Here is a 24,861-nt window from a genome sequence, read left to right as displayed (position 1 = left end):
GAGTCTGGTTACTTTTAATCCGGCGGGCCGCCGAGAGCCACTTTCTCCTCCTCCTCCTCCCCTTCCTCCTCCCTCCTCCTCCTCCTCCTCCCCTCACTCCTCCGAGCGGCCTCGGCGCGCGCGCGCTCGGCCCTGCGCGTGCCTCCCCCGCGCTCGCGCTCCTTTCGCGCGCTCACGCGCGCGCGCGCACACACACACATCGTTTCTCCAGCTCTGCTCGCTCTGCTCGCAGTCAGACACTTGAGCACACGCGTACACCCAGACATCTTCGGGCTGCTATTGGATTGACTTTGAAGGTTCTGTGTGGGTCGCCGTGACTGCATGTTTGAATCAGGTGGAGAAGCACTTCAAGGCTGGACGAAGTAAAGATTACTGTTGTCGTGTTTTTTTTTTTTTTTTCTCTCTCTCTTTCTCTCTCTCTTAAGAAAAAGGAAAATATCCCAAGGACTAATCTGATCGGTTCTTCCTTCATGTAAGTACCTCTGACATTTCTCCAGGAAATAGAAATAGCCGGGGTATTGTCTCTGAAATCTGCATCAGTATATTCCACGGCACTGGGTCTACCGCTGTGCCGTTTTGAAGGTTGAAGTTGAGGCTTGTTGTGCATTTTTTTCCCTTAGGTGCCATGATTTTCTTGTGTGTGGCTAAAAGTAACTTTTTGGATAGTCCTATCTGTTTGCTATCAGTTGCTGAAATCACTCCTGACTTGTTCTTGTCACATTGGTGTGTTTAAAGTTTCATGAAGTTAGTGCACGTCATTAGCATGTTTGCTATGGTGGAGCATGTGGAGCCTGGTGGACTTTAGTATTTCACAGAATGTTCTGTGACCTTGAAGTACATGCCTTAATATTTAGCCGGCAGTTCACCATGAAAAGATGCTCCTGTGAGTCCCACCAGAGACTCTGATTTGCTCTGGGTTATGCTTCTGAGCCACTAAATCTTGGGATTAGTTTGAGCTAAAGCATGGCTGTCTGTCAGAGTATACCTTTGTGCATCTCCTTCCATTACCAAAGTGCTGTCTTGATGGGGGCTAATGTGGACAAAATGTGATTCAGTGGCCATGGTAGTCTACACAGTTCACAGTTCTTGTTGAGACTTCAGTATATATCACTGCTCTTTAGGTCAAGTCAGATACATAGCTGTGTAAAAACAAATAAGGTTAAGTCACTGAAATTGCCATCTGTTTGGACTTTGGCTGAAAGTTACCAAACTCAGTGATAAAGTTTGGCACAAAGGAAGTATATACAGCTGTGGCACATTGTTTGTTGTATTATTAAATATTATGCAAGTATTTAAATATAATAGTAGTGTTATATCCTTCCCAGAATATGGCTAGTTATTCTTAAAGGAAATTGTATGTCTGAAACATGTCTGACTAGTCTAGGTCCAGTAGTTACCATTTTGGGGAAAAGCCCTTTTTCTTCACATTTTAGGAATGTGTGTCTTTTGTATAAAATTCCTTTATATGTAAATGCTGACAGTATAATAAGTAGAATCAGGCTTTCTGCCAGTTCTCTAACCAGTCCTCAGTGGAGAATTGCTTTGACACAAAGTGCATTTTACTATTGTGAATCTGATCCTAACTCTAATAGTAACTGTCTTGTGAAATGGTTAGTGACTGCATGTATTTTCTAAGTGCTATGAAAGGAACTCTAGCTACCTCATTATACCAGTCAAAAAGAGTGACCAGCCTTTTTTTCACTGACACCTTGCAATACAATTGTGGTTGCAAAGATGTTTATATAGAATATAATAACTCTGATCCCTAGGGACTTGGTAAGACATGGAAATGTGACCACCTGTGAACCCCATTTAACCTCTTTATTGCATACTAATTTTAGCTTTAAAGAGATTTACAATCTCTAATTTGAAACTAAAACATTTAATTTATAAAATAATATCAGTCTTGGCCAGTCTTTGAGAACATTCAGTATGTGCCAATATGGCACAGGCAGTTTTGGTTGAATATCGTGCAGTTAATAAACCATATTATTGTCTTCCAGTGTGTGCAAGAAATTATTTATCAAGATAAAGAGGTAGTTCTAAAGCAAGTAGATTCAGAACTTGACAGATAAAATGAGATGTACCTATCTAATGTCTTATCTCAAGAGGGAAAACAAATCTCTAAAATCAAGTATCTCATTCTATTTGTAGGAAAGTATATTTGGCTATGTATTAGACTTCTAACTCAATCCTAAAAGTTTTCATCAAAACATACTTTAAACTCAGTGTTAGTTTAAAATATGGTCCCCTGGCCAAGTTAAGGAGACAATAGTTGGTAGTTATTTTTCCTTCGGATTTTACTGAACTTTATAAAAATCTACTGTTTTTTACTAATGTAATTCACGCAGCTTTGAAGTATTTGTGGCATATTTTCCAGACTTCTTACTAAAGACAGTGTTTTACCTCATTCATTAATTACATTCTGATTGCTGTAGAATATAGTGAAAGACAATATTAAAGATGTAACTTTTATTAAATTTTAATTTGTTTCTTAGTTTTTAATAACAAATGAGCACTTTATAATAATAAGTCAATTTTTGAGCTTTCCGGAGCTGTTCATACTTTAAAAGTATGCAATCATATATGTGAACTCTTCAGAACAAAAACATATTAAAATTAAACACATGAAATTTAAATAACAAGAATTTTACTGTACCTTGCCTCTTTTCTTCTTTGTAAACATATTCAGTTTTCAAAATCTAGGGGAAATGGTCCATTCCAAGAGGCAGAAGGACTATCTAAAGATTCAAAATTGAATCCTGGAAAAGCATCATGTTTTATATTTTTCAGATGTCTATGAGTTTCTTCCTTGGCCCTCACTTTACCAGATCAATAAACTGCATAACACTACAACTATATCTTTTCAATGAATGATTTATTGTGTTTAAACTTCTTTTATAAAACAACTGAGTTAAATAACTCCTTGGCATTTGTTAACATTATATTTCAAAACTTTCTTCTGTTTATTGTAGTATATTTTGTGGTTTTATTTCCCAACTCCACATGCGGTGTATTTTGAGTGTATGAAATCTCAGAAAGTGACAAAAATGGGGAAATATCTGTGCAGCGACACTTGTACTTCATAACAACAACAAAAAAAGAGTTATTAAATAGAGAACCCTGGCTTCAGAGACATGATTCAGAATTACATGGAAGAATTTCATATGCAATTAAGGATCACAGAGAGGACTTTAAAAAGACTATTAATAAAGTTCTACTTTTTTTTTTTTCCCAAAGCACATCCTCTGAGAAAACACCACGCAAATTAATATCTAAAACTTATAAAAATGCACATATTCATTTTATGAATACAGTGATTGCCTGGGCACAATGAAAAGATTTAATCACTGGTGCTCTCTGTGTGCTGCATGTGGAAGGGTAGGTGATTAAGATCCCGTCCTCAGCACTGTACCTTAATCTCATGGGCGCGTGGACTGCCCTGCACTCAGTAAAGCCTGACTGTTCACCGAGATCTGTCATCTTTAGGAAATCAAACCAGATTACAGAGGCGATTCACAAAACCAGGAGCGACAACAGAGTCTGTGCACCTTACAAAAGGCGGATTACGCAGTTCACATGTTATTTTGATAGGTCAAAGATAAAAGCTGATTGTTGAGGAATGGCAAGACACTCCAATTTCAAATGATTGCTAGATAAGTATACCACGACCCTGTTGCTTTATCATTATGACGAGCCATTCAAACAGTAGAAAACTCAGTTTTCAAACGTCAGGCTTTCAATAGTGAAATAAGGAAAAACATGTACTTTATATATACATCCTCATTGCTTTCATTTTAAGTTCCATCACTTCTTTTGGAACAGACGGCAAATTCTGGATGCTTATGTGAAGCAATTATTACTCTAAGGTTTAATTTCAGTAGACATTTTCTGAGGCATTGTAGAGAGCACAAAACAGAATTTGCCAGAAATAAAACATACACTCACGGTATTGAATAACCGAGCAGAAAATGCATGGTAGTCAATAGCCATTATGTTATTCTGTTACCAGATATATTCCTCACAAAAATGTGAAATTACATAGTTAATGAATTTATATATTTGAAATAGATCTTCATAGATGTTTCTTGGTCAAAGTATATCTATTTCATGAATATTTTATAAAGGTCATTCTTTACAACAAAATGCGTTGTTTTCAGAGTTTATTTCAGAGAAAAAGTTTTGGTTTACATAATAACATTTTGAAAACCCCTACTTTTTATGCATCCAACTCTACAGTAATTTCTTTCTTCTTTAAAAATTGAAGTCCTTTTTTACCCAACTGATGCCTCCTAGTGTTTCACACAATAAAACACTAATGAGTCACCCATAAATGTAAACATTGCATTTTCATTGCCTACATCTTCTGTGATAACATAAAATTAATATTTATGTGTTTAATTTTCTGTGCATTGTTATAATAAGATAGGAAATTCCAGTGAATGAGATGTTTCATCTGAATGGATTTGTGGTACACACTAGCAGGTTTTCTTTGACCATAACAATATCTTACTAAGTTTTAATAAGTTTATTACCATCAGCTCCAGTTCATATACTCACTGTTTATATTCACTCTTATTCCAAGTGATAAAACATAGGCATAGTAGCAGAGCTTCCATTTTGTAGGCCTGAAAATTATATAGCTGAGTTCATCAGCAAATGCCTGATGAACAAACTGCAAAAGGACTAACCATTTAAATACTGAATATCTTTGAAAAGATATACAATTTTGCTCACTCGGTGTCTTTACACTTGCAAATTTCTGTGTAAAAGTGGAATTAGAAAAGAGGGTTTCGGAAAATATAAAGTAAAGATAAAGGTATAGATACCTACAAATATGAAGTCTATCACATTATTGGAAAATAAGAATAGGAATAACTTACTCTTGGAACATTGGCTTCTACATAGGAGAAGGAAAACTTGTTAGAGGACAGTTTTCATGACCAAAAAAATTGTCAAATGCACAAGCTAGAGGATACCAACTTTGGTATGAGTTTTCTGTCATGAGGAGAGTGAGCATAGCCTTTCAATATTCATGCACTTACATGATTTCAGACAACTTTCTGATTCCACTTATGAAGGATGGATATTTCAGTTTCTGGATATTTTTTCCTTAAAAGAATTTATGAAAGAGAGGAACCATTCTTCTAATGGGTCTTAAGTTCAAAGGCTGCACTCAGAAACCTGTAACATTTATGGACCTCCTCCTGAGTTGTCATACGCACACAGGTGCACAGAAACACTCCCAGGTTTCTTCCATTAACACTTAACAAGTGTTCTGAGTGTCCAAACATAGACACTAGGCAGAGGCTGAACAGAGTTCATTTCTGTTACCTCTGTATGCATCGTTTAGTTGTCCCCAAACACACGCATTTTAACAATATTTGACTCTCATTTAAGATTTTCTGGTTTGGTCAGTAATACAGTGCTATTCCAATTCTTTGCATATTGGACACATTTCAAAGAATGTTAGGGGGTGTGTTCCTTTCGTTCAAGGAAGCAAACATGTAGAAAGGGGTGGACCTTTCCCACAAGAGCCACATTTCTTCCCTTGGAGAATTGAAGCAAGTATGTAAGTGAATAACAGCATGAGAAAGAAAATAATTTCTAATCATTTGCTATAGTTAGCGAGCAAAGGAAACTGTCAGGTTTTTCTTAAAAGCAATTCTTGTTGATAAGCTCTCTCACACTGAAAAAAAAGTCTGTGCTGAAAAATAGTCTATGAAAATTTTGTTCTCTTGATATTAACTTCTATAAAGCCCACTGGAATTAATCTTGCTTAAAACAAGATCTCAGTAGTGACTATTTTACAGATATGTTGAGGCATAAAGAAAGAAAGAGCTAAAAGCACCCTTTCACGACCTCTCTTAAGAATAAGTGGATAGCATCAATACTTTTTGTCTGTGCAAGAAAAATAATTATGGAAAATTCTGTAACAAAGAATATCATTAGAAAAAAGATTATCCAATATAGTATTATCTAACATTTCTTTGGATTTATTTTAACATTAACTACAAAAAGGAAAGTCATATTCCTACTAAATATGGAAATTATATGATACCTGTTATATAAATATTTGGGTGTGAGGTGGTAATATGAGTAGCATTCATTTGTCCTCACCATAAAGCATTCTTGTACATTGTCATTATATTGCTTTAGTTAAATCTCTGTATTTATTTTTTAAATATAGCCAGTTGGAAACAAAGTTTAAAGTATACATGAAGATTGTCTTCTGAGGACATTATAAAGGAAATCGGTGATCTTACAAGCAATAGAAACAGTAAACCTATTACAGGCAGATTTCTGCAGAAATCATTACTCTTTAATAATGCAGATGTTATAGAGACTTTATTAATTCTTAATGCTGTAAGTTTGAAATGAATGGAACAGTGGTGTTCATCCTGCAAGTGGTTGCGATTCATGTGATATGACAATACAAATCTTCTAGTAATGATTTAAATACCTTGAACTTGTTTCTAGAGACTGGAGATACTGATCTCTGAAGCAGTCCCTGGTGAGAACCTGCTTTTTCCAAAAGACTAGCCTGAGTGTGGTCTGGTTTTCCTCTTGTATCTTGTTGTCATAGATAAGATGCACATGAAGAATTCATATAAATTGTTCTTAGATACCATGGATCTCTAGCATATTGGATATAAAAAGCGATAGATAATGGTCTTGATAGAATGTGAAGTGTATTTTTAAAAACAGCTAACGACTATCCCTCTCACTTTTTCACACGTCTGTGATTCTTTCAGCAAGTTAGAATGATAGCACGAGAATGCATCTTTCCTGGAACCCTGAAAATAGGCAGCTTTGGCTTTAGATATGCTTATTTATTTGCAAAATTAGGAAATAGATTCATGAGCGTGAATTAGTGGGGACAGATAAGGAAATTAGTCTCCTACTTAATAGAGTAAACATGACTTTTTTTAACCTTCTAATTAATTATTGACCATGTGTGAGGTATACAACCAAGGCTTATTATGGAAGCTGGTATTATTGCTTAATGTAACATGAGGGATTGGGGTTTCTTTAAAGTAATTTTTGAAGATGTGATTATTTAGCAGAAATATTCACTGGAGCATTTTATTTTTAGAAATCATGGTCACACAAGGAAACCTTCATAGGACCGACTACCTAATTGCAGTCAAAAATCTCTTTAATGAATGAACACACGCACACACAGAAGGACACACATTTTAAGAATATAATGGCCCTATATTTTTCAGCTTTCTGGCCACATTCTTTATATCTGAACAGAACGTATGTGTCTAAGCAGATGTTTTAAGTTATATCTTTCATGTAGGTGAGTCTGTAAATGTACCATTTAACTTAAATGGCTTTGTGGGAAGGTAGTTTGAGGAGTTTTAAAAGGGAGGGGAAAAAAAAAACCCTCCAGTTACTATAGTTTCAGCTCTTTTCTTTTTAAAAACAGTAATTACACTCAGGATAAAGAAAGAAAAATAAACTCTTTTAATTCTTTGTAGCATCCACAGTTTCTGAGGTAGAGTTCTGGTGTATTTTTATTTCTGAATATGCAGGGCAGGTACTGGCAGCAGAGCTACAAAATGAAAACTTCCTGGCTGCAGACCAGACACAGCGCACATCTTAAACTTCCCCTCTTCTGTCTCTGAGTGATTTCAGCCCCAAATAATGTCCTTTTTTCCCCTTGCGTAGGCTAAGGACCAGAGGGCCTTCTTCCTGGGCACTCGCTCTGGGAAAGGAAAAGCATAACATTTCCCTTCTTTAACTTGAAAACTCTGCCTCTTAAATCACTGAGACATTAACTGCAAAGTGAATTCAGCATGTTTCTTTTTGCTTCCCCTAGAGCACTTCAGAATGCCTAAAACAATAGGTGTAAGATAGAAAATGAGCCCTCTTCCTCACCCTCCCCTCCTCCAGCACACATAGGCCCAATCAGATGTCTGTATTTTTTCTTTTTGTTTTGCTGAGAAAAATATAATGATATCTTTTCAATGAAGCTTGTGCATTATATTCCAGATATGTTAGGTCATTTTGTGATGCAAATTAACATTGAGTGGTTTTTGTACTTATCTCGGGGAAATAGCAATGTTCTACCACAATATGTGGCACTTCAGTTGCTTTTATTGATAAACACTCACACTTTTAATGATTACGAGGTCAAAATACAAAGAGAGAAAATACGGGCTTTAGTTTTCAGATTTGGTTTATGTTTTTTATTTGAAAGGTGTGTTGTGGGTAGTGTATTTATTACCATGCAAAATACATCAGTTTCTAAATATCTGCATTAATATTCTTTGCATTTGAAATTGTAGTGTGAAAGCTCATACTTCTCCTTGTAAAATATAGTAAAAAAAAAAATTGTTAAAACCATTCTTTAATTACCAGTTACATTTTCAACCATTAGCAACATGATTTTTAAAAATCCTATTAAAAAATAATTTCTAGCTGCCATGGCTCCTTTTAATCTGTAGTAGAATTCTGATTTGTGTGAAGTGGAGTCAAATTATTGCCAGCACACCTTTCTAAAACTGGCCTTCTGTTGTAGAAGTACAAAGTGAAAGCCTTAAGTAGAAAGTATTACTGTGTAATAAATATTTGTTCCAACTTTATTTTTAAACTAGATTATTGATTTCACAGTATACAAATAGCATATACATGTTAGTTTATTCATTAACCCACTAAACCAGTTATTAATTGCCTGTATAAAATTTACTACATCAGACCAATAGTTAAACATAATTTTATTTCTCCTTAAACTAAAACACATAAGAAAGATAATTTTAATTATGCTTGAATATTAAGAAACTGTTTTCTGTAGATGTAAGTATTTGCTAATAGAGTGTTAAGAAATTAACACAACATGGACTTTTAAAGGAAACTTGTGAGAGTATGATCACAATGGCTTTCCTTGGTGTAATGAGTAAGAGCCCTACACCTGGCACACTTTCAAACCCTATTAACAAGAGGAAAAAATGTTAAACTTTTTTTACATATGTTAATATACATAGGAGTCAATAATGTTTTATATTTATTTTGTGTAAAATTAGACATTCTAATTTAAAAATTCAGATTCAACCTTTAAAATTATGCTTTCATTTAGGATATGGTACAAGATTTCTTTATCTTCTTGGAATTCTCCCTAACCATAGTATAATTTGAATCATCACCGCTCAATAAATATTGTTAGCCACACTGTAAAGTTTCAGTTGTTCAATATGTGCCCTGGATAAATTTTTAATAGAAAATAGATTGTCTTACTATTTAAATATTACAAAACTATGCCTGATAAGGCATTAATCTCTTGGAGGTTCTTAAAGTAGGTAATTCACTGGGCAAGAAATAAAAATTTTTTAAACAGTTAATGAGTAAATTAGCATGTACTGTTTTAAAGCTGCCTTATTTCTGTTCACATTTGGGAAGACTTAAGTGTCAGAGGGTCTTAAAGTAAAGGTTTGGTGGTTGAGAAAGTTGGTCTTTTCACCCTTCTTTTATAACAGTTAAATATATTTGTAGAAGGTGGAAGGCCAGACCTATTTTCATCAGGGTTACTTTTCTTAACTAAATGAAGATGAACAAAACTGGCCTTTTTTTTTTTTTTTTGAGAGGTGTATCCATTTATTCATTTCTATTTTTTATTAGAAGATCACTTTTAACCTAGCATCTGTCTAGGTTGTAGGTTAAAGAAATAATTTTGGCTACATGTTTCTTTTCTGTCACCGTTGAGTGTTTCTCCCCCTTAGAAAACACAAAAAGAAAATTTGACGATGACATTAATAGATTTGTAAAGGGCCAGGTAGGATACTCAGAACCATTGCTTGTTTCCATATGGTCTTTTGGTTGAAATGAATGGCCAGTGTCCCTTCTAGGACTATTTGATCCTTCTTGAGTTAGCCTGAGCGCCAGGTGATAATTTTTGACTTCGCTCATGTTTTAGCTTAAAAATCAAAGAATTCTTGACGTTCTTTTTTTAGTTTTTGTTGTTTTTTGTTTCTCTCCTGAGTTCTCTTCTTGCTTCAGAATATTGGTATTGTGGGAAAGCAAGTGCACTTTTATTTTGTTTTCACTATGCATGTGAGATCACAGAATTGTTTCAGGTGTTAACTTATCTTCTGACACTTGAGAGATTGATGTGGCTCATCGCAGCCCAATGCCATGTCACGAAAGAGCTCCAGACACCGACCTGAAAGCAGCAAAGACTACAGAATGGTGTCTTTGTAAGGAAGCACTGACAGCTTTAGAGTCAGCATGGTGCATCCCCGGCAAAAATGCATAGTGTTAGGAAGTCTGAGGAGATGGTTTAGTTATTGGACTAGTTGAACCAAATTTAGGCCTTGATTATGTTCATTGAGGTGCTGGGTCAGAACTCCAAAGGATGTGTTGTGTGTGTGTGTGTGTGTGTGTGTGTGTGTGTGTGTGTAGAGGAAAAGATGGGTTGAAAAAAATGCAAAGAGAATGAGAAACAGAAAGTATGAGAGGATAAGGATGAATGCAAGAGAAAATCAGATTGATTTTCAGACGTAGAGTTTGAAGACCACATTGTTATACTTAATATAGTTTCTTTAATTTTACATATGTATGCTATTAGACAAACAGACCCATAAGCAATAGACAGTAATGGTTAAAAGCGAAGATCAAACTGGGTTCAAAATCCAGTCTTCCATTTACTGGATACTGGCTGTAGGTAGGTTATTTAACCATCAGAAAGCATTGTCTTCAGCATCTGTAAAATGGGAATAATAATACCACCCATCTCTTAAAGTTGTAATGATTAAACAGGATAATACATATAAAAAGGGAATGTAAGTGATCAGTAATTAGTAAGTTATTATGTTTTAGTCGCTAAGTTGTGTCCAACTCTTTCTACAACCCGATGGACTGAAGCCTGCCAGGCTCCTCTGTCCATGGATTTCCCAGGCAAGAATACTGGAGTGGGTTGCCATTTCCTTCTCCAGAGGATATTCCCGACCAAGGGGTCAAACCTACATCTCCTGCATTGCCAGGCGGATTCTTTACCGCTAAGCCATCAGGGAAGCCTGAATTATTATCGCAGCACTACACTATATTTTAATCATTTTATCTTCCTGCCAATGATGAGCATTTAGAAATGCTTGGTGGGAATCATTATTTTGAACTTTTTGTCCATGATACTTTCATACCATTAAAATTGGGTCACTTTCAGGTCAACTCTCTAATTCTGATGTTACATGAGGTGACTGCTAATGATCACTCAGTACAATATACTTCAAGAAAATCAAAATCTTTCACAGATCAGGTGTTATTAATAAATATCACATTATTTTTAGAACCAGAAATGTAACCAAAGAAACCAAATAATTTCATCTATGAGTTTTATAAGCTGTTTATTGGAAGTTCTGAATTCCAGATAGATTAATGCTTAGTTTTAATAAAAATTCATTTTAGAGGAAGTATTTGAGATACATAAGAGTTGTTACATTATTTTAATAGTGAAAACAGCATCACCGAGAATTCTGAAGGGTTTTTTTCTCTTAGCATTAGTATGAACCACTTTCGAAGGATTTATTAGTATTCTTTATTTTTCTTATTACATAATTTTGACTGTCTGTAGAGATAAATTAATTTGTGAAGACTGAGTGTCATTTTACTCATCTTTCTATTCCTTCACAATCACTCTTGCATATAATTAGGTATTCTATCGAGATTTGTTGAATAAATTAGTAAATTTTGCTCACTTGTAAAGATAAAACATATTTTATTGAAAGAGTTAAAAAATAAATAAAAAGCACCTCTATTGTCCTTTTTCCCCTTTTATGTATCCCTTTTTAGAGGCATTATTGATTGTAGTCATAGTTTATCAACTTTGAGATGATGGAAAAATGAACTTAATTTAAGCATTTTTCTTTATGTAAGAAGAAATACAAAGTAATACAGAAAATACAGAAGTTTACCTGAGGATTATACCTTTTGATAACACAAACAAACAAACTGAGGTAAGATGTGGATGAAAATGGGAATAAATCTAGTCTCAGAGTCTGCCTACCCCTTTTTTGTTCCGCTTTTATATTCACTTAATTTCCCAAAAAAAAAATATTTTGGGTGACAGGTAGTGTTGATGAGGCTTGCCCTGTTTAGGCAGCCTGTGGAGTTGCAACTACTTGAAATTATTCTCATGCTCTTGAATAGCACCCCTCCAGTGTGCACCTTACATTTCAGCTTTCTTTTCTGGCCCTGTTTTAAGGCCTGGATAAAGGGTGCTCATTGCAAGGAATCCTTGCAGAGTGGACTTCCCTATGGTAGAACAGCATGGACAGCTCCCAACTCTGCAATCAAGGATGCCTCTAAAAGCTTTAATTTAAAAATAATAATAACAGTAATAATAAGTCTGCGTGAAGATGATGGCGCCCTCTAAGGCACATGGGCTTAGAGAATTACTCCCATCTGCACCCCCTCCCCCTGCTCAGTAGCCCTTTCCAGGGTTATGATTACTGGAAAATGGCTGTTAATCACCAGATTTTTTTTTTTGACTGCAGCTGCTTCAGTCAGACTACTGATCTATTAAGCAACTTCGTCTCTAGTTTAAAATTTGCATTGTATACTGTATAGAATAAATGTTCATTGTAATCAGAGCATCCAAGAGAACTTACTGATATGATTTATAGAAGCACATTTGTTTTTATATATGGACCTCTTTAGTGCTATTGAGCCAACTGTTTAAACAATATTGTGGTTGATCAGCATAAAATCAAATATTGTAGCACTATTGAGTGCAAGCAGCATATACAATAGTCACGTTTGCAGAATATTTGAATTGTGGTATATTTAGCACTTGGCAGTATAATAGCCATATAATTCAGAACTTAACCCAGATTATTTAAAATTTGATTTGAACCTGAAAGGGTTTTAGAAGTTTAGCATTCTCTTACCAGACTGTGGTAGAGTGGTTTGGCCTGTTTTTCTACCCAGATGCTTATTAGATTTGCCATAATTTGAAGAAATAATCCAAAACTTGAGTCAATATTTATTGCAAGGTCAAGGAACTCTGCTCCATGTTATGTAGCAGCCTGGATGGGAGGAGAGTTTGGGGGAGAATAGATAGCACTTTGCTGTCCACCTAAATCTATCACAACATTGTTAATTGGCTGTACTCTGATGCAAACTGAAAAGTTTAGTAAAAAAAAATTTAGTACAAGGAGAGGACAAAACAGCTCTAACTTACAAAGGACCCTTTTAAAACACATTCTTACATGTTAAATTGACAGGCTACAAGAGGAGGTTGGATGAAGTTCATCATGTTGGAAAGAATGTTTCAATTAAAGTTGAGCACTTTCTCTTCCAGGTCTTTTTTTTCTCCATTTTTTATTTGCTGTGCCAAGGTATCCATGTGCGTTTTTCCACTGTCATCTGGCTCATTCCCAGCAGATGCACACAATCTGTTCTGCTGTCACTAACAGGGTTCGGTTTATGAAAAGAATGTGTCAGAACATGCCACTATAGTCACTTTTACAGGTTTTTTTTTAAGAGTAACTGAGAATATATGCATTGCCCTAGTTTTATTGTACTCAGCCTTTAAGAGATTTCTAAGAAACTTTTATAATATTCAGAGACCAAAAGCTTTCTTCCAAACATATTTTTGGCCAAATATTTACTTTCTATTAAAAATAAAATTTTAAAAGTTCACAAACATCTATGATGATGAACAAAATGTATTGTATTTAAATTTTAGAGTAGGTTTTCATAGGAATGTTTAAAATAGACCAAAGGTTTTTATGAAAAATCAAATTTATAATTATAGAATTTATCGTACAATCATTGAATTACATATACTAACAACAAGCATACTCTCCTACTCAGATCAAGGCTTTATTTTTTAAAATATCGTGACATACTGTTTAGTATCATTATTTGACTTGATAGATAATGTTGATTTCCTTAAGTCTTTGATACTATTAAGTTAAATCAAAAACAGTTGAACTATCAAATACATCTTTATTCTGTATAACGACCTTTGATAATCTGTACTCTCAAAGTATTGTAACATTTTTTTCCTTCATAGATATCCACGTTTTAAAAGTGTAATAGGTAAATATTTCTGAAGTTAATTTTTATTTGTTAAAGTGTCTCTGTCCCTATCAAATATTCTAAACAAATATTCAGAGTTTTGCTGTCTTCTCCATATAAAACAATTTCTCTGGTTTTATGTACAAGTAAAGAAAAATTGAGCAATGGAAACGTGTATTTATTCCTGAAAAAAAATGAACTCAATAAGTTAGCAGAATTTGAGGTTCATGAGTAGTCAGTACATATTGCATATATATGCACATGTGGATAGATAATGGATACACATTTACTTTTGTGTACAGATCATGGTACTTCAGTTATCTCCCAGAACTGAAGGGTTTCAAATGTACTTAAGTGCTAATTTTAGATTTTTAAAATAATTTTTGATATGAAGATCAACTCAGAGTTTGGTAAATTAAAAATTTTTTAATCAACGTTGTAATTCGTATGAACTAAAATGAAGATCATTAATGAATAATCACTTATACAAATTAAGCATTAATTATATTTGTGGGCTTCCCTCATAGCTCAGTGGTAAAGAATCTGCCTGCAGTGCAGGAGACCCGGGTTCAATCCCTGGGTTGGGAAAATCCCCTGGAGAAGGGTAGGGCAACCCATCCCATTATTCTTGCCTGGAGAATTCCACGGACAGAGGAGCCTGGCAGGCTACAGTCCATGGGGTCACACAGAGTCGGACTCGACTGAAGCGAGTAACCAGCAGCAGCAGCATGTTTATTTATATAGGAAAACTAGTTATTAGGTTTCTGCATAAAGAAAATTCATGAAATATATTTTAAGATACAATTTATGTCAGAACTTTTTTCTGATTACACAACTGATAACACTGCCACATATAGAGACCTTCTTCAAACAGCTTCACAGATTTTAGCAAGAAAATCATTTTCTTGGCATGCACTGGCTCTCTTGTCACATGATGTAGATTAATTGCTAAATTATCTTTCTAGAGTTGTATCAAATGATTGTTATAGTAAGTTTTCTTAATAGCTAAAGAAAGGAAAGTCCTTGGTGGTTAAATTTGAAATACAGTAGTATATACATGTCTATGAATTGATTTTGTTACATTTTTGATAATGGGAGCAGGGCGCATGTATTTAAGATGTGTGACAGAGGTCAGTTCTGGAGCTTACTTTTTCTAGCCAAAGTTTTCGTTTATTCATGACAGTATGTGTCGGATAACTTTAGTTTTTAATTAGCCTGTAGTACTTGAATTGTTTAGTTTTGGTAATCCTCAATGTTTGCTCTTGGCTTAAGAAGCCTATTCTATACCAGGAATCGCAGCCAGTGAACTGAAAAGAATATTTGGTCAAACCCCATAAGATGTAAGAGTCTCTTACTTGTCCCCTCAAAGCCCTCGGCAGTGGGGCTGAAAGAGAACAGAGAATATACGTCATTTTGTATTACAAGATGGTAGACTTGACCTCACCAACTGACTACTGCTGATACTGGGGGAGGAGTCCCAGGATTGGGAGAACAACCAGAATCTTTTCTTTTGCTACGGTTTGAATGCACAGATCATTTAGAGACAAAACTTCATAGGCAAACTTAATCATGCTTATCATGAATGACTAATCTTTAAAATCCTCTGCTTACCATTCAGAGTGTAAATACAAACTTAAATTTCATTGGGGAAAAAAAAAGCTCTCTCCTCTTAGCGATATTCACAGAACTTAAAGAATATTTGCAAGGATGGTTTGCATTGTGAAATACTTAGTATATAGAATACCAGGTCTTCTAAAAAGATAGGCTCTCTTAGGGACTTCCCTGGCGGTCCAGCAATTAAGCCTTCTTCACCTTGTCGTGCAGGGGGAGTGGGCCAGGGAGCAGAGATCCCACATGCCTCCTGGCCAAAACTAAAGAGTTTAGAAATGGTCCACATTAAAAAAAAAAAAAAAAAGATAAGCTCTTTTATCTAATAATTCCTTACACAGAAACAATTAAAATTTTTCCCCAATTTTATTTTTAACAATTAAGGGAAGAATCATTTTGAAGCTTGAAACTCTCCTGGTTCTCTAGAATATAAACTATGGGACCAGTTTATCTCAAAAATACTTTTGGATTTTGCCAATTGCCTCAATTTCCGACATGAGTACCACCCTGCCTTGTGGTTGGGAGGTAATTCTTTCTTTGCATTTGCTTAGTCATAGGTCTTTTTGGAGCAAAGAAAGATTATTTTTGTAAAGCTGTCCCCAAAATATGTATTATTCATAGACAAGAAACCCATCAAAGAGTCTCACTGCACGGGTAATGATAGGTTGGACTGCAGTGACCAGAAGGGCTCTCCACCAGCTTTCTTTGGGGAATTTAAAGACAGTTGTAGCTTTTTTCCATCTGCATCAACATATGTTGACCAGTTGGTTTTCAGTTCTTGCTGGCTTGGTGGCTGGAAGTAAGACCGATCTTCTATAAATATAATTGATACTTTCAACTATGAGTTAGGAATTCCACTTTTAAATACTTTTATTCAGCATCACTACTCAAGATGTCTCTAATAATTCCCAGTAACTTTTATGACATGTGTCAAAAGCATGTATTATTCATTTGAAAGTATTATTAATTACAGCTATTCCCACAGCTAACTTTCTTGAAGAGCTTACTGTATATTTGGGCACTGGTTTAAGAGCTTGAGCATTAACAAGCACTAACTCATTTTTTCCTCAAAACCAAACGATACAGGCACTGTTATTATCCCCATTTTATAGATGAAAAAACTGAGGTAGAAATAATGTAAACAACTTGCCTAACAGGGATCTACTTTGTTAATGGCAGAGCTAGGGCTTCAAACCGACAGTCTCGAGTCCACTCTCTTACCCACTAAGTCAAAGTCTCACATACATTCTCTTAGCAATGAGATAAGAAAATGGAAATGACTCAATTATAGAAACTTAATTTTGTGTGGCATCATGGGGAAAAGTGTTCGGTAACCCCAGAATGACATGTTATACCCATGTTTGTGTGATATGTTGGCGTGGTGATATTTCTCTTTTTAAAGACAAATGAATTAATTCTTGGTCTATGATACAGTTCTATATTGTTACCCTGGAAAGGAAAATATATATATTAACTATTCAATAGAGTTTCTTTTCACAAGCAGCAGCTTATTATTATCTGTGAAAATGGATTTTTCCAGTTAGAGTATTACCTTTAACTGAAATGTGAACAACTGATTTTATGTCATCTCCATCTAGTGATGTACAGTTTGCCTCTCACTTTTTAAACTGCTTTAATTTTTAACCTTTTTTTAACCCTTAGTGGGTAAGGAATTGTAGGAATTTACAAAATTTTAATATAAGAGTGAAAGCTGTGTAACAGTTTATACATGGATATTAAATGTGTTTCGGTAGTTAATTTAACTCGTACAGGTGCATATTGTAGAGAATTTTTAATTCAGGCACACCTTGTAATATTCTCTTTGTAGTTAAAAAAGAGAGACAACAAAACATTAAAACCGGAAAGATTTGAAATGCTGACAAGTTAGAACAATTTGCATTATATTTGAGAACTAGAAAATGTTACATCATTTATTCACCAAATGCATGGCTTTGTTTTTAATTGAATAGTTCTATATTCAGTAAAAGGCCTTTTGAAAAAGGAGAAGGATCACTTTTAGAATTTTACTATGAAAAATATAAAATTTCTTTCTTCTAATAACTTTTCTTGTTTTTTCATAAAAGCATTACCACACTCTTGAAGTGAGGAGAGAGACAGGTCAGAGGTCAGACAGGATTCAGATACTTCTGAATTACCAAATGTATACACTCTGAACTTCAAAATTAGTAACTGCCCTATCTTTACGTCATGGATTCCTTGACAAATTTCCACAGTAAATTTTAGTAACAGCATTTGGTTCGCTTTATTTTGCTGTTAAAGAGAATCAAATGCGTATTTGGATTACCATGCAAACTCCAAAATAGTCTTTGTTCTCTGTATTTAACAATGCTTTTATTAGAAATATGACTTGAAGATTTGGGAATTAGGTATGTAATTTGGAATTAATTGGCCATAGTGATAAATGGCCTCCATGTCACTTTGAGGTGCCCACTGGCAGGGGCAGTTTTGTGTGCTTTACACAATAGTAAGCATACTGGTAATGCTATATGCATTCTTATCTTTCAAACAAAACAACTAGTCAGTATCCTTCCTAATGTGATTTTGACTGTAGTTGTTTGAATTCCCTTCTTGGAGCTTTCCAATTGTAGAGCACACTCTAAGACTCCATAAAACACCAGATTTATATTGAATGTCCATACACAAGAACAACTATTCTAAATGCAGAGGAAGTAAGAATTCACTAAGCAGGCCTGGATTACTCAAAGACTGGGGAGGAATCATAGCTATTGGCTAATTCTATAAATGATAAATGATTACCAGTAATGTTTCTGGAAGAGGATTATGATGTAGTTAATATTGCCTTTTGAAAGCCTTTTTTTAAAAGCTGTGATCATTGAAGGACTAAAATCAACTAACTGTTTCACACAGACTCCATACAAATTTGTGAGCTGTAATTGATCTTGGGTATATGTTAAGTGACAAGGTCAGAGGTATGAAACTTTGGTTTCCTGCATGCAGTTAGTTTAGAGCAGTAGTTCTCAATCGTGACTGTATGAGGGCTTTAAAAAACTGCTCATGCCCATCCACTTCCAGATTTGGATGAAATCAGCCTGCTCTTTTGGCATTGCTGTTTCTCAAAGCTGCCTGGGTGATTTTAATGTGAAGTCTGGGTGAGAACCACTATTTAGAAGAAACATGCGAATTTTGAACTTAGTCATACAACTCCGTGCATTCTGAAATTTAAATGAACAAGCTTATAATTTGAAAACTGTCTTTGGTTCTGCCCGTAAAATGTCTACTGCTATTCCCTAACACTTCCTCTTGGACATCAACTCAGAATTTATTAATCAGTCAGCTCATTCACCAAGTGTTTAAAGGGAAATGGCTTGCAAGGTGTTAAGGATGAAAAAATGAAAGATGGAGTCTTCTCTGTCCCCGAGGAATTCAGTCTGGCAAGGGAGATGAACTTGCAGGTGCAATTGTGAATGTAATATGATCACCAGTGTCCTGCGGGTATGTTGAAGGTAAAATGGTTAATGTTCAACTTTTGCGGGAGATGACTGGTCAGGTCAGTCTTCAGTAGAAGAAAGGACACCTAAAGTGAGTGGTAAATGATGAGTCAAATCCTGGCAGTATTCTGGAAAAGGCAGTTCATCACCAAAAATGTCACAGACTTTTAGAAGTTTTCTTTTTTTTTTTAACGGCCTGCCATGTTCTCAACCTTGCCGCCCTTCGGGAGAGGTTGCCCAGGCCTTGCCCAAGACTTAAGTCTCTTCTGAAATTGGTAACATCTAATGAAGCTTCCCTGGTGGCTCAGAGGGTAAAGCATCTGTCTGCAATGCGGAAGACCCGGGTTCGATCCCTGGGTCGGGAAGATACCCTGGAGAAGGAAATGGCAACCCACTCCGGTACTCTTGCCTGGGAATTCCCATGGAAGGAGGAGCCTGGTAGGCTACAGTCCGAGGGGTCGCAAAGAGTTGGACATGACTAAGCGACTTCACTTTCACTTTCTTTCAGTGAAGCTGCGAGAATGGTGCTGGACGTGGGAAGAGTCTAGCTAATCCCCAAGCCCCTCTCCATTCTCTGGTATGACAGAAAACCTCCCTGTTACAGACCTCGAGGTGACTTGGGGGTTCGCTCTTCCTCTCTTCCCACTCAGGCCCTGTTTCCTAGACACAGCTGAAAGGAAGGACAGCCTGATCCAAGTCCTCCTCTGCAATTCACTGTTTGGACAGGGATGTAGAACAGGGTATGAATGAGGGAGAATACCAACAGCGAGATGCTACCAGGAATACTTCATATTGGAGACGCAATTTTTATCTCCTACAAAAAATAATTTTAGAAAAAAACTTCACATGGTCTTTCTCTCTTTTTTTTCCCTTGTTCTAAAAAAAAAACTTTTTTAAATAGATAAATAAAAGGACTTTAGGGATGTCATAACCTTATTTAAAAACATGATGTACTTTGGTGGTGGTGGTGGTGGTTTAGTCACTAAGTCATGTTCGACTCTTGCGACTCCCACAGACTGTAGCCCACCAGGCTCCACGGTCCATGGGATTCTCCAGGCAAGAACACTGGAGTGGGTTGCCCGTTCCTTCTCCAGGGGATCTTCCTGACCCAGAGATAGAACCCAAGTCTTCTGCATTGCAGGCAGATTCTTTACCGACTGAGCCACCAGGGAAACCTATTGTATACTTTAAAATTACTCTATTAAGGGTCCTCTGAAAGAAGAGGATACACTTGTAAGACATTGCAAGCCATGTCTTATAAGATATATAGAATCCAAGAAACTGGACTTGTTCTTTCTATATTGCCAAACAAACATACAACACACACCCTCAGCTTCGAAAGACAGTAAAGGCAAGACATGCAGAGGAAATAAATGTATTGGTTCCACAAGTTCCATAGGAAAATGTTGCATTTTTTCATAGAAAGCTTTACTGTAAAATGAGCCACATCCAATTTTATATAAGGGAGTTAGATGGTGGTCTTAATTATATAATGGAATAAACTTCCAAGTCTGTAAACAAACTTTTCATTTCAGCTCCCAGACCATGTTATTTCCACAAACCAGATCCTTTGTAAGTCCAGCTTCATATTGTGAGGAAAGAGGGGAAACTGAAATGCAGTATTTCATTAATCATATCCCAGTGACTAGAGTAGAGAATTAAATTAGTTATGAAAGACCAGGTACTTTGATCTAATGGATTGATTTTTCTGGAAGTCATAAAATGAACTGAATTTGGTCTTAGATGGATAATGCATTAATACCACACATACAGTTAGAAAATTATCACTTTGAGTAAGTTAAATACGCAGCATTGAATTCAATTAGCATATTATTAGAGATTTACAAGTCAGTAAATATCATAAGGTGAGTTTATTTTTTTAGTGCAACTGGAAACTCTCCAAAAAATCAGTATGATCCAAATGAAAACAAGCGACTTTTAAGTCCTCGAAGCTCTTGATGCTGGTTTTCCAGAAGAGCGACATACTTATCAGTGCTGTTTTATCTCAGGAAGCCAGAGCTTTCTATGATTGCAACTTACAAATCTGTTGAGAGTCGGCGAGGTTATCCAGATGAGCTTTTTTTCTCACATCATTCAATAACTGAGAAGTGTTTTCATGGCAGTCAGCTCATAAATAGGCTAGTAAATTTTAGGAACATATATACCCAAACTAAATAATGCTACAACATACCTGTAATAAGATGCTATATTTCTAAGAGATTTTAATGGAATAGACTTCAGATCTGACTTTACATTCGAATTCTTGGAGAGCTTTTAAAAAATAACAGTGCTGTGGAATCAGCTCCAACAGTTCCAGTTTCATTGGTCTGGGATGGGTCTAGAGATCAGTCATTTTTGAAAGTATCTCAAGAAATTCAGATGTGCAGATAGGGTTAAGAACTACTGTCAGCATTCAAAATCTTTAGAACTTTGAATCATCTGTAAACACTACGGTGAGCTAAGTAATAGGAATATTAGCATTACCTCCCTTCTAGCTATAAAGTTGAGAAGAAAATAAATTGATTTCTGAAGTTATACAAAGGGAAATTATGTCTTCCGTAGAATCTTCCTTTTACCAGTTTGTAAGACCAGCTGCATCATTCCAGTTTGTAAATTATTGGCATTTCTAAAGATGAAGTAACAGGGGAAGTGATGAACTTTATAAATAGACTGCGTGAAATATTTGGCACGAGGGGTCAAGATGTAGGCGAAGCTGGAAAAAGACTTTAGTTCGCGTGTTAGCCAGAGGCCAACAGTTGTTAAATTCCCTAAATTTCCTTAAGAAAAGGAAGAGTAAGAATCCCTTTAAGAACATAATTTTTTTTTTCTCTCCAATGTGTAGTCAGTAAAACCCAGAGGGGAGAAAAATGTACCTTTCGAGCCAAAATTAGGTCATGCCAACCACAGCAAATTGGAAGCTCTCCTTAAAATGTAGTCTTGCAGGATTGCTGTGGATCTTCTTAATGTCACGCACGTGGTGGGGCTAATGCTTCCAGATCATGGCTGCGGGGCTCTGCTGGGCAGGGCAGCCCTGCAGACAGAGTCTGACCGAACCCAGTGGCTGCTTTTGGCACACAGACATGACCTAAGATTGTGTCTGAAAGGTAGGCTCTGGAATACGGCATTTGTTAAGGTGAAAAAATTTACAGTTTTAAAAAAACCCAACAAAGCAACAAAACCCAGTTCATTTTGTTTTATGATTCTAGAAGGGGAAAATGTTAAAGGCAACGGGGAATGGACAAACCCAACATTGTGGCCTGCAGGTACAGCTTCCTGGTAATTAGGAATAGCGTGCCAAAGAACTACCTTGCCATTAAAAAAAAGAAACCTACAAAGTAATAGTTTCATTCATGTATTCACCTGTTCACAGAAGTGGCAGGATTGTTCTTTTTCCAGCCTTGAGGGACGTGGAAGAAAATTAGAAGGCACTTCATTCATTTCATTGGCACTTATCATTATTAGAATGTTGAATCTGCTGTAAAATGCAATATATTTCCATTATGTAAAAGAAACTGCTGCTTTTTTCCTACCTGCAGAACATAGCACTTCATGGGTGTTTCTGTTCATTATTTGACTGTTGAACTGGCCATAAAAATATAGCTTATTTCCATTACATAAAGGAAATTTATACTCTTTCCTACTCAGAGCAAGTATTTAATAAAGTGATAAGGCCTATAAGATTTAAAATTTTTTATTGTGGAATGCACTAGAGAACTTTTTTGAGTTGTATAAGGAACATGTGAATGTCTGTTATAGTATCCCATGTGTCTGTTATGTTCTCAAAGAAAAAAACTAAGGTCTGCCTTTTGTTGAACAGTAATGAATTCATCCCACCGCCCCCCCCCAAAAAAAAAAAAGACTCAGGAGTTTTGGACTTGTTCCTAAATGAACAAGTATATTAGCAGCTGCGGTCTTTGCTGCCATTAGCTTTACATGTAAGTCATACCTACGAAAAAAAGTTTTTCTCTTCCAGAATAACTTCTCAATGTGTACAATTAGCTGTATCAGTCTAGTTCCCAAATTATTGACATCTCCTAGGATGAGCTAGCAGTGAATATTTAATATTCTATTATGAACTGGTTAATTGATGGCACAGTGGTAAAGAATCCACCAGCCAATGCAGGAGACACAAGAGATGCGGGTTCAGGAAGATCTGGGCTCTCTGGGCTGGGAAGATCTTCTTGGAGGAGGGCATGGCCACCAACTCCGGTATTCTTGCCTGGAAAATTCCATGGACAGAGGAGCCTGGCAGTCCATGGAGCAGCAAAGAGACAGACACAACTGAGCATGCACGTGGGTGTGCGCGCATGCACACACACACACACACACAGAGTTACAAACTGGGATATTATCCAGGAGATTGAAAAAGGAAATATTCTTCTAATCTAGCATTCTTGCATTCTTGAATTAATGTAGGAACTTTCATGTGTGAAACTACATTCCCTTTGATTTTTCTGGCCTGCTGGTTCTACTGTCTGATAACGCAGGGAATAAAAGGCCCAATGGGTATTGTATGAGGATGCTAGAAATATTTCACAGAGGAGGAAACTATTGAATTTGATCTTAAAGGAAGATCTTGAAAGTATCTTGTCACTGTATGCTTGCCTTTTGAGTGTAGACTCGAGTGTGCTACTATGCACCCAATGATACAGTCAGATCCCCCACTTATGAATACTTTGGTCCCCCAATATTTTTTATAATTGGAAACAGATAATTTATTTTTCCTAGAAACAGTCTTTACATGGTTAACTTCTCACAGGAGCCCACAGAAACCCATTGTATACTTACAGAAAATTTTTTAAACTCCGTACAGGTGTTGTAATACAAATAGCTGAATTGGACTGTGCAAACTTTCCTTCACCAGTAATGCTTAGCCAAAGCAGGCTCTGATGTTGTTCAGTCACTCAGTCATGTCTGACTCCTTGTGACCCCATGGACTGCAGCTCACCAAGCTTCCCTGTCTTCCACCATCTCACGGAGTTTGCTCAAATTCATGTGCGTTGTGTCAGTGAGGCTGTCTAACAATCTCATCCTCTGCCACTCTCTTCTTTTGCCTTCAGTCTTTCCCTGATGAGGCAGATGGAATTTTTGTGAAAATAATTTCTACGTTTCACAATGCAGTCTAGTACATACAGACCTCAGAATCGTACACAATGTTCCTTTAAAGTGCAGAATTCCCACCACCACCTTCCTCGGGAGACCTTTACAAGTATTCTTAGTATATAATAGCTTTTTAGAATAGTTTTTTCTGTTCAGATATGTAATAAGCATCACTCTCAAATGTTTATTAGTTATCTTTAGCTAACAATGTGGAATATACAAGTAAGAGAATTTCCCAAGAGGTAGCTGAACAAGAAGAAGACTGAAGACAAGTAGCGAGCATATGCACCTGGACGAGTGTGTCAAGAAGGACTTGACTAGCCTAGTATTAGGACACTGGCATTTAGGCTCCAGTGTGTGAAAAGCGAACATTGCTCAGTTGTGTCTGACTCTTTGCAACCCCATGGACTGTAGCCCACCAGGCTTGCCTGTCCATGGGATTCTCCAGGCAAGAATACTGGAGTGGGTTGCCATTCCCTTCTTCAGGGGATATTCTCAACACAGGGATCAAACCCAGGTCTGTTGCGTTGCAGGCAGATTCTTTACCCTCTGAGCTACCAGCGACTCTTGTGCCTTATCAGCTGTACTCTGCTGCCTTCCATAATCCCTGATAAATTTACTGGATTGCTTCCTCCAGGAATGTCCAAGGCCAGATTTGAGT

General features: G+C 36.2%; 1 protein-coding gene across 49 annotated transcripts in view; it reads left to right on the top strand.

Moving 5' to 3' along the window:
- Positions 1-24,861, top strand: part of MEF2C (myocyte enhancer factor 2C) — a 178,324-nt gene that overhangs the window by 21,263 nt on the left and 132,200 nt on the right. For 12 of the 49 annotated variants that reach the window (XM_060415303.1, XM_060415298.1, XM_027969170.3 and 9 more), the window contains exon 1: positions 229-472. The exons of 20 other annotated variants lie outside the window; for them this stretch is intronic. The gene's annotated coding sequence lies outside the window, so the exon portion shown is untranslated. Of the gene's footprint in view, positions 1-228 lie in introns of those variants that run through there. 17 more of the 49 variants (XM_060415304.1, XM_060415291.1, XM_060415276.1 and 14 more) reach the window with 3 other exon arrangements.

Source organism: Ovis aries, chromosome 5 (assembly GCF_016772045.2).
Source record: "Ovis aries strain OAR_USU_Benz2616 breed Rambouillet chromosome 5, ARS-UI_Ramb_v3.0, whole genome shotgun sequence".
Classification (NCBI taxonomy): domain Eukaryota; kingdom Metazoa; phylum Chordata; class Mammalia; order Artiodactyla; family Bovidae; genus Ovis; species Ovis aries.
The sequence above is the reverse complement of the archived record's forward strand: the minus strand, read 5'-3'. Positions and strand labels throughout refer to the sequence as shown.